We start from the raw sequence: 9,666 nt of genomic DNA, 5'->3' as shown, positions 1-9,666 counted from the left end.
TTAAATAGTTACTTATGTAACTAGAAATGATTTTTGGAAAAAATAAATAGCAAACTATGAGGCAGCTGTAGTTCAAATTTGACCTGCTTCCTACTGAATCGGCGTGAATTTGTCTTTTTCACCAGAGGTGGATCAAAATTTTTGACACCCAACCATTTTGTCAATTGTGCATTAAATATGGCCTAGTATTTTATAAAATTGATTAGGTCCAATTTTGCAACAAATATATGGTAGGTCCTTCACAAAAAAAACTCATTTCAGGCACTCGGAAAATGGAAAATGGTTTTTTCGTCCAAAGAAAATGAAAACTTCCTTGGGCAACATTGTTTGCCATTTTAATATGCAGCCTTGTGCACAATATGATATCATTTGAACAAACTATGCCATGAATGTGGCCATAAGATTGATCATTTGGCTTGGAAGCCATGAATCTTCACATTGATAGCTCATTTCTGAGAACACTTTTTTAAAATAATTACTGTATTACAATTTTTTTTTTCCTGGAAACTTGTTCACATATAATGACACAAATGCGAAGGTTTTCCAATTTTTTGACTTTTTTGAATTTTTTATGCCTGTTTCAAAATGCGGTCAAAACGGCGGGCTTGACCGTTCCTAGCTAGTGGTTGAATATTGGAATTTTTTTGGTGTTTCTCTGATTAAATAGATACTTATGTACCTAGAAATGATTTTTGGAAAAAATAAATAGCAAACTATGAGGCAGCTGCAGTTCAAATTTGACCCGCTTCCAACTGAATCGACGGGAATTTGTCTTTTTCACCAGAGGTGGATCAAAACTTTTGACACCCAACCATTTTGTCAATTGTGCATTAAATATGGCCTAGTATTTTATAAAAATGATTTGGTACAATTTTGCAACAAATATATGGTAGGTCCTTCACAAAAAAACCTCATTTCGGGCACTCGAAAAATGGAAAATGAATTTTCCGTGCAAAGAAAATGAAAACTCCCTTTGGCAACATTGTTTGGAATTCCAAGATGCACCCTTGTGCACAATATGAGATCATTTGAACAAACTATGCCATTAATGTGGCCATAAGATTGATCGTTTGGGTTGAAATACATGAATCTTCACACATGATAGCTTATTTCTGAGAATATTTTTTTAAAATAATTACCGTATTACAAGTTTATTATTTTTCCTGGAAACTTGATCACATATAATGACACAATGCGAAGGTTTTCCAATTTTTTGATTTTTTTTTTGAATTTTTATGCCCGTTTCAAAATGCGGTCAAAACGGCGGGCTTGGCCGTTCCTAGCTAGTGGTTGAATCTTGGAATTTTTTTGGTGTTTCTCTGATTAAATAGATACTTATGTACCTAGAAATGATTTTTGGAAAAAATAAAGAGCAAACTATGAGGCAGCTACAGTTCAAATTTGACTTGTTTCGAGCTGAATCGACGGCAATTTGTCTTTTTCACCAGAGGTGGATCAAAATTTTTTCACCCAACCATTTGGTCAATTGTGCATTATATATGTCCTAGTATTTTATAAAATTGATTTGGTCCATTTTTGCAACAATTATTTGGTAGGTCCTTCACAAAAAACCTCCTTTTGGGCACTCGAAAAACGGAAAATGAATTTTCCGTGCAAAGAAAATGAAAACTTCCTTAGGCAACATTGTTTGGAATTCCAAGATGCACCCTTGTGCACAATATGCGATCATTTGAACAAACTATGCCATGAATGTGGCCATAAGATTGATCATTTGCCTTGAAAGCCATGAATCTTCACGCATGATAGCTCATTTCTGAGAACACTTTTTAAAAAGAATTGCCGTATTACAAGTTTATTATTTTTCCTGGGAACTTGGCCATATATAATGACACAATGCGAAGGTTTCCCAATTTTTTGATTTTTTTGAACTTTTTATGCCCGTTTCAAAATGCGGTCAGAACAGTGGGAATGACCGTTCCTAGCTAGTGGTTGAATCTTGAATTTTTTTGGTGTTTCTCTAATTAAATAGATACTTATGTACCTGGAAATGATTTTTGGAAAAAAATAAAGAGCAAACTATGAGGCATCTGCAGTTCAAATTTGACCTGCTTCCTACTGAATCGGCAGGAATTTGTCTTTTTATGAGAGGTGGATCAAAACTTTTTACACCCAACCATTTGGTCAATTGTGCATTAAATATGGCCTAGTATTTTATAAAAATGATTTGGTCCAATTTTGCAACAATTATTTGGGAGGTCCTTCACAAAAAAACCTCCTTTCGGGCACTCGAAAAATGGAAAATGGTTTTTTCATCCAAAGAAAATGAAAACTTCCTTAGGCAACATTGTTTGCCATTCCAATATGCACCCTTGTGAGAAATATGAGATCATTTGAACAAACTATGCCATGAATGTGGCCATAAGATTGATCATTTGGCTTGAAAGCCATCGATCTCCACACGTGATAGCTCGTTTCTGAAAACACTTTTTAAAAATAATTGCCGTATTACAAGTTTGTTATTTTTCCTGGGAACTTGGCCACATATGATGACACAATGCGAAGGTTTCCAAATTTTTTGATTTTTTTTGAATTTTTTATGCCTGTTTCAAAATGCGGTCAAAACGACGGGAATGACCGTTCCTAGCTAGTGGTTGAATCTTGGAATTTTTTTGGTGTTTCTCTGATTAAATCTTGGAAAACTTTTGGCCTTTCTCTAATTAAATAGATACTTATGTACCCAAAAATAAATTTTGGAAAAATTAAAGAGTAAACTATGTGGCACGTATAGTTCAAATTTGACTCAGTTCCTATTGAATCGACGAAAATTTGTCTTTTTATAAGAGCTGGACCGAAACCTTTTGGCACACAACCATTTGGTTAATTCCACATAAAATGTGGTCTAATATTTTTGAAAAATGGGTTGTGCCTTTTTGCAACAAGTATCTAGTAGTTTATTCACAAAAGACCCAACTTTGCACTTGAGAAATGAAGAAGGAAAACAAAATTGCATGTGCTTTATTCTTATTGGTAGAACTAGCTGTGACACGGATCGATGACATGGCGCCCATCCATCCATCCATCCATCCATTCGATCCACATCCATCCATCCACATCCATCCGTTCGATCCCACATCCATCCACACCCCGCTCGCCCACGTCGCTGCCCACCCAACCGACAGCCTCGTCCCCCTCCTCCCTCGTCCCCATCTCAGATCCCCTCCACCGACGGCGCCCTCGATCTCAGATCCCATCGACTACCACAGCCCACCTCGCGTCGCCCCCGTCTCCGCCATCCCCCTCCCCTCGCCCCTGGCCGCCCCCCATCCGCTCCGCTCCGTTCCGCTCTGGGATCCATCCACCCACCCAGGCCGTCGTCATCCTAGGGTTCCACCGCCCGCACCTCGCCCCCTGCCTCTCCACCCAGACGGCCACGCCCTACCTCTCCTTCCTCGCAGCTACTTTGTCTCCAACAACGGCAGAGGCGGCCTCGACCGGATCTACGGCCTAGCCCTGGCCAGCCGCAACCGTTCGCCGCCGTGGATCCCGTGAGCCCCGTCCTCTTCTACTCCGTTCCGCGACTCGGAGCTGCGGCTGGACGGAGCTGTAGCTGGCGCCTACGGCAATGACCACGACGACGGGGGAGCAGCAGCAGCACCCGAGGAAGGCGCCTGGTCCGGGTGGAAGTTCTCGCGCTCACGCTCCTCCGCCGCCGCTGCCGTGTGCGTGGGCGGAGGGGGATGTATCCGGGGCCCTCAAATCTCCGGCGGCAGAGCTCGTGCTGTTCCGGAGGTCGTTGGTGAAAAATGGATGATGCTGGCATGGTGTTCCTTCTCGATGCTATTTACAGGTTAGTGCCCTTAGATCTGCAAATTAATTTGACCATTTGTTTTCCATGCTAACTTCCGGGGCTTGGTCACCGGCAAGGCCATCCTTTTCCAGGTTCCTACTGCAAGAGGAGTTAGTCGACAACCATGAGCACCTAGATCCGGTTCGTATGGTCTTGCTGGCGAACAGCAGAGGCGGAGTTGGCACTGATATGGCACAAGCTAGAGTGCGCCGTTGCCCGGATACATCCCCGACGAGGTCGGGCAGAGTCTATCCACAGGCCCCTGGGTGGACAAAAAGGTATGAAGCCAAATCGTGTCGTTAGACTGTATCTTCTGCATTGTTAGTGCACATTCATCTGCAGTGCACATATTCAGACATGATTGAGATTAATTTGGAGGTCGTTAACAAAAGTGAATGTACGAACTATCAAACTGAACCTGTTGTAGCCCATCATTGCTACACTTCCTGATTGTTCCTGAATACCCAAGTGCATCACTATGTATGATGAGTTTGAAACGACTATGGGGCATTGCTGTTAGATAAGTACAATTTGAGAAACGGCCGTGGGGCATTGCATAAAGTAGTTGACATATGTGCAGTCGCCATATATGACCGGTGCTTTTTGCATAAAGCAGTAGTCTGTGCTGTGCATCCATGCAAGCTCAATCAGATAAGCCGCTGAAGGCGCTAATTTTCTTTATCTTCACTTATATGTGCAAAACTATAGCGCGTAGCAGGGATGTTCTCATGTGGATGGATGCCCGTCGCTTCTCCTCCTGCGTGCGTCCACTAGTTATCGGTGGTTGCTTAGGTGCTAGACGCCCGTGGTTTCCGTTGTGGTCGACGCCGATCTAAGTTTTTTGTGTTCTTCCAGAGAGAAGTTTGCGTGCTCTTATCTTGTACTTTTGGCTGCTTGGCTCGGCTGTTCGGCCACTGGATTCGCTAGAAACTTTGCTTGCTCGCTTGCTTACTTTGCTGCCTGTCTGTAACCTGGTCGATTTTGTTTTCTGCTACCATTCTCAGTGTTGTGAAAATGGAGAAGCATGTCTAACTGCTTCACATGCTTAATCTAATTTAATGTGTAAAATGGCAGGCAAATGCTGCTGCAAAGATATCAGTGGTATATGTGCATGCATTTGGCAATATGATTTCTTATCTGTGTTTGAACATTAACCATACAGATTATGGTACTATTAATTTGGTGCACTTGAATGAGTGCTTCGTGTTGATATTTTGTTAAATGAGCATTAACCCCTATAGGATGCATTAACTATTTTAAAGTGGAATGTGGCATACATAATCTGGCAAAGTAAAACTGACCTGTAGTGTGACTAGCTGTCTAAGTGCACTTACACTTAATTAGGCCGTAACATGGATACTATGTGTAATTTACTGATGCGAATGCTACTGTATTTTTTTCGTATCTATGAAATGTGAATGTGATATCTGCATTCTGTGTATCAAGTTTAATGGATGTCAAGTCACGTGTGTTGCTCATTGTATATGCTTTTGTATTTATGGAATTCTTTGTGGTGCACTAGATGAAGTCAAGGGAACACCTGATGAGACTTCGGCTATTGCAACAACAGAATGCCCACTTGTAGAGAAGGGATCCAAATCAAGCGGCTCTTAATGGTGCTATGAACTTTGATGTATCAGTCAACATGGCAGCCCTACAACAGTAGTTTCAGTCAAGAAACCAGCAAGTTGTAATGCATACTGTCTTCTGTAACTCATTTCTATTCACAGTTTCTCTGCACCTTTTTGCTGTTTCCTAATAATCCTAATATTCTACTCATATTGGCTGCTGTTTAAGGTCAAATTGTTGTACTGTTAAGTGTTAGTTGATGGTTGATTAACTCCTAGTAGCAACCAAACAATTTGGAATTTGAACCGCAATGCGATTTGAATTCTTCAATCTTGATTTTTTCAATTGATGATAGCCATCTTGCACCATACTATAAAATGATGGACCAGCAACTAGCTGATTGTCAATCCATTCTTGCTAGATGTGTTGTTGTTTTTCTTGTTGTAAGATAAGATGGTACCATCACATATCATCCTATGTTGCTGTACTAGTTCCTGAAGTGGAATAGGGGAATGAGATATGTGTTGTGACTTGTGACTGCTTACTACTAGATGTATACGTGCAGCTAGCTAGCAACCTAGCAGTACTAGTAAAAATATACATGAGGGAATAATATACATGACTAATTCCCTCCCTATCCCTTGTGATTAATTCTAGGTCCATCTCTGTCTGGCAAAATATGCACCATATCTCATTCGTAGTGTGATGTTTCCAGCAGGTCCCTGTTTTCATTTGCTAGTGAATATCTCATTTTTTCTAGCTCTGGCAACATATGAGATTCTAGGTCTATACAAATGCCATCTCGTTTACATTTAGAATTGTCTGATGTTAATGATGGGGATATACTTGAAACCTGGCTGTCATTTTTAGTAAAAATTACATCATCAAAGTTGTTTTATGCATGCTGTTGGTAACTGTATACTCTCTCCTAATAATTTTATTACTTGTTGTATGCAGGCTGATTGGAGCCAATTTTTTTACTCTAAAAGCCTATCTTTTGATACCACTGTCTAAGAACAATCAGATCATCATTTCACCATCTTCGGTCGCCCAAGGATATTTCAAACTACTTTTGCTGATATCAGGTACTGCTGCTATCATCAAACTGTTGTTGCTCCTACTATGTCAAACTGCTCTTGTTGCTATCCTAATGAGCAGAAAGTACTTGCCGTTGTTGCTGCTCCTCCTTCAAATCAAATTGTTGTTGCTGCTTCTCATTCAAATTGCTACTTCTATGTCAAACTTACTATGAGTGTGCTTCTGAATTGGATGCGCAGGAGAAGGACCATGACCAGACAAGCAAAAATATGCGACTGCCTGGGGCTGGGGCTGGTGCACCTTGGGCTGGGGCTGGTGCTGGATCAGCAACGCTTGGGGATGTGCACAGTAGTTTTAGTTGATGTTGCCACCATGTTTTGGTGCCTGTGTATTTGTTTCCGATTATATGTACACTTGATGGATCGTGCAGATGTGTATGTGCTGTTGTGAGTTTCATTGAGTGATTTCTGGATTTGATCATTTAATTTTGAGAATTATTGATTGTTTGCTGTTGAAATGTGTAAAATTGAAATCTGTGATTGAAAAATACTGAATGTTCTATTGGATCAAATAATATTTGGGCTCTAAAAAGGCTATGGCCCGAACAATAGTGGACTGGAATATTGTGCATTTATGAAAAACAAAAACAAAAGGCTAAATGAAACAGAATGCAAAATGGCCTAAGCCCAGAAAATAAAAAGGCTGAATTGTAGGGCTTGGCCCATGAATCTGACCAAAAATTGATAGAAAAAAACACAAATAGGTTGAATTATTGGGCTCGGCCCATGTAAAACACCTAATCGGACCAGGCTGAATCTTGTGCCACATCAAATTGCCACGCTGGATGCCTACGTGGCCTGGGGAGGTTGCTAGTGACCAAAACGCCATAGTAGACGTATTTTGGTCGTAAACATTTATGACCATTCTAGAAAAAAGGTCGCTAATGTCAGTTTATGACGGCCAGCTTTTGACCTTATGTTTTTGGTCACAAAAAGGTCACAAATGGAAATTTGTGACCATTCAATGACCAATAGTGGTGGTCACAAGTTGACATATTTCTTGTAGTGATGTGCCCTACATTGTAGTACTTCAGCAAAGAAGAGAAGCCCTCCGTGCATAGCAGGAAAAGGAATGGTGACGCCGCGTCACCTTGTCTCAGTCCACGCGAGGGTGTAAAGAAGGGCAACCGTTCACCATTTACTCGAACCGAGAAGCATACCGAAGATACGCATTTCATGATCAGCCGAACGAAGACAATGTTGAAGCCCAACTTTGTCATAATAGCCTCAAGAAAGTGCCACTTGACTCGATCGTAAGCTTTCATCATGTCTAGTTTAATTGCACAAGCATAGTTTTTTCCTTTCTTCCGCCCTCTCATTGTGTGCACACTTTCATATGCAACTAAGACATTATCAGTTATAAGCTGTCCTGGAACAAACGCGCTTTGCTCTTCACTGATGATTTCATCCATGTATGCCCTCATTCGGTTTGTCACACACTTTGAAGCGATCTTGTAAAGAACCAAACAGAATGCAATAGGTCTGTATTGTTAAATAGACTGAGGATGTCGTACCTTAGGGATCAAAGTGATAGAGGTGTCGTTCAAACCTGCTGGTAGTTCTCCTCCGTTAAGAAAATCCAACACTTCCGCGGTTACAGCCTCACCTAATAATCTCCAGTGACGCTGATAGAACCCCGCAGTAAAACCGTCTCCCCCCGGTGCTTTGGAGGGAGCCATTTGAAACAAAGTTGTCCCGACTTCCGCTGCAGTATAGGGTTTTGTAAGCTCCACGTTCATGTCATTCGTGACCTTTACTGGAACATGATTGAGCAGCTCTGCTGAATCCATAAAACCCTGGGATTCATACAAATTTTGATAGAACGTCTGAACCTCGTTCTTATCTTCATCTTCATTTGCGCAAACCAAGCCATCCGCTAGACATAAACCTTGTATCCTGTTGATGCGTTTCCTTTGCGCCGCATGAGCTTGAAAGTAAGCGGTGTTGCGATCGCCTTCTCTCAGCTAGGGGACACGTGACCGCTCCCATAGCCAGATCTCCTCCTGATGGAGGGACTCGCGCAGCTGACGGACCACTGTTTTTTCTTCCTCCATTGGCCCTCGCCCCACAGAGCGACACCTTAAATTGTCGAGTCTTTTCTGCAGTTGTCTGACTCGGCGAGTTAAGCAGCCAAACTCGTGAGTCCCCTAAGGTTCAAGCGTCGCCTTCAGATGATTCACTGAGTTCGCTATACCTTGGAGACCCGGTCCTCTATTTGCCTCCTGCCATGCAGTACCAACAATGCGATCATAATCCACATGTGATGACCACACATTCTCGTATCTGAATTGTCTCTTTGTTCGTGACATGTTCATAAGCTTTTCCCTTATTTCCCAAACAAAATTACCTAACATACGACTAAATCTTCTCCGACTTCTGTACGACAGACAATGAATGATAGGAGCATCTACGCCGGAACCCGTATCCGCCTCGAACATCCGGGCAGCCTGCCAGATCAATGCCCGAACAAAAGGCTGCCACCCAACCGAAGCTAGTCCAAACGTCTGGTCTGACTGGCACTCCCCATACCTTGTCCATATCTGGGGCGCATACGGGGATGCCGTGAGGCGTCCGGACGCTTCCATTTTGTTAGTTCCGACAAGGCGAACCTGTCCCATCTATCGTCCATTTTCGACCGCACACCTCTCGCATCTATCAGTTCGACCGTACTCCTCTCGCATCTATCAGTTCGATTGCACTACTCTCGCATCTATCGCCCATTTTCCCACCTACGTGTAGCCGCCCATCTCCTTCCTTGCTTGCTGCCGATGTCTTTGCCAACAACCCTGTCCGCCACGATCGGCATGGATGATGCGGCGGCAGAATTGTTCGGGCACCCAACCGTGGCTGTCAGTGGAAGGCGCGTCGCCGGAAGCAACGCGAGTGTGAAGCAGAGAGAAAGGTAGCTACGGAGAGGACCAGTGCGGACATGGACGTTGATCTCGTCAATTCATCTGTTGCATGTACTATCCGATGAAACTTGTAGGACGATAGTTTAATTGTGATGCATATTGTAGGATCAAAGAATGTGTGGCATTATAAAAGATGGTAAACATACTTTGCAATTTGACATGGGGGATACCAATTTCCCATTGTTTGAAGTTGGGCAAACATCACAGACTAAAAAAAAGAAGATACTGAAGCCAAGTGGTCCGACGTTCACACGGTTTGAAGATGGTTTGTAGCTTGAAA

General features: G+C 42.4%; 1 long non-coding RNA gene across 2 annotated transcripts; it reads left to right on the top strand.

The window, feature by feature from the left end:
• Positions 1-3,080: 3,080 nt before the first annotated feature.
• LOC125525951 (uncharacterized) lies at positions 3,081-6,900 on the top strand. Of its 2 annotated transcripts, XR_015611767.1 has the most exons (5): positions 3,094-3,808; positions 3,886-4,086; positions 5,331-5,498; positions 6,335-6,462; positions 6,655-6,900. It is a non-coding gene; the product is annotated as an uncharacterized LOC125525951 (long non-coding RNA). The 2 variants fall into 2 exon arrangements; XR_007291481.2 differs by having other exon boundaries at positions 3,081-3,808; positions 5,331-6,462.
• The last annotated feature ends 2,766 nt before the right edge of the window (positions 6,901-9,666 follow it).

This window comes from Triticum urartu, chromosome 7A (genome assembly GCF_056163025.1).
Source record: "Triticum urartu cultivar PI428250 chromosome 7A, HENAU_Tu73, whole genome shotgun sequence".
Taxonomy (NCBI): Eukaryota; Viridiplantae; Streptophyta; class Magnoliopsida; order Poales; family Poaceae; genus Triticum; species Triticum urartu.
This window is presented reverse-complemented; position numbering and strand designations above follow the sequence as displayed.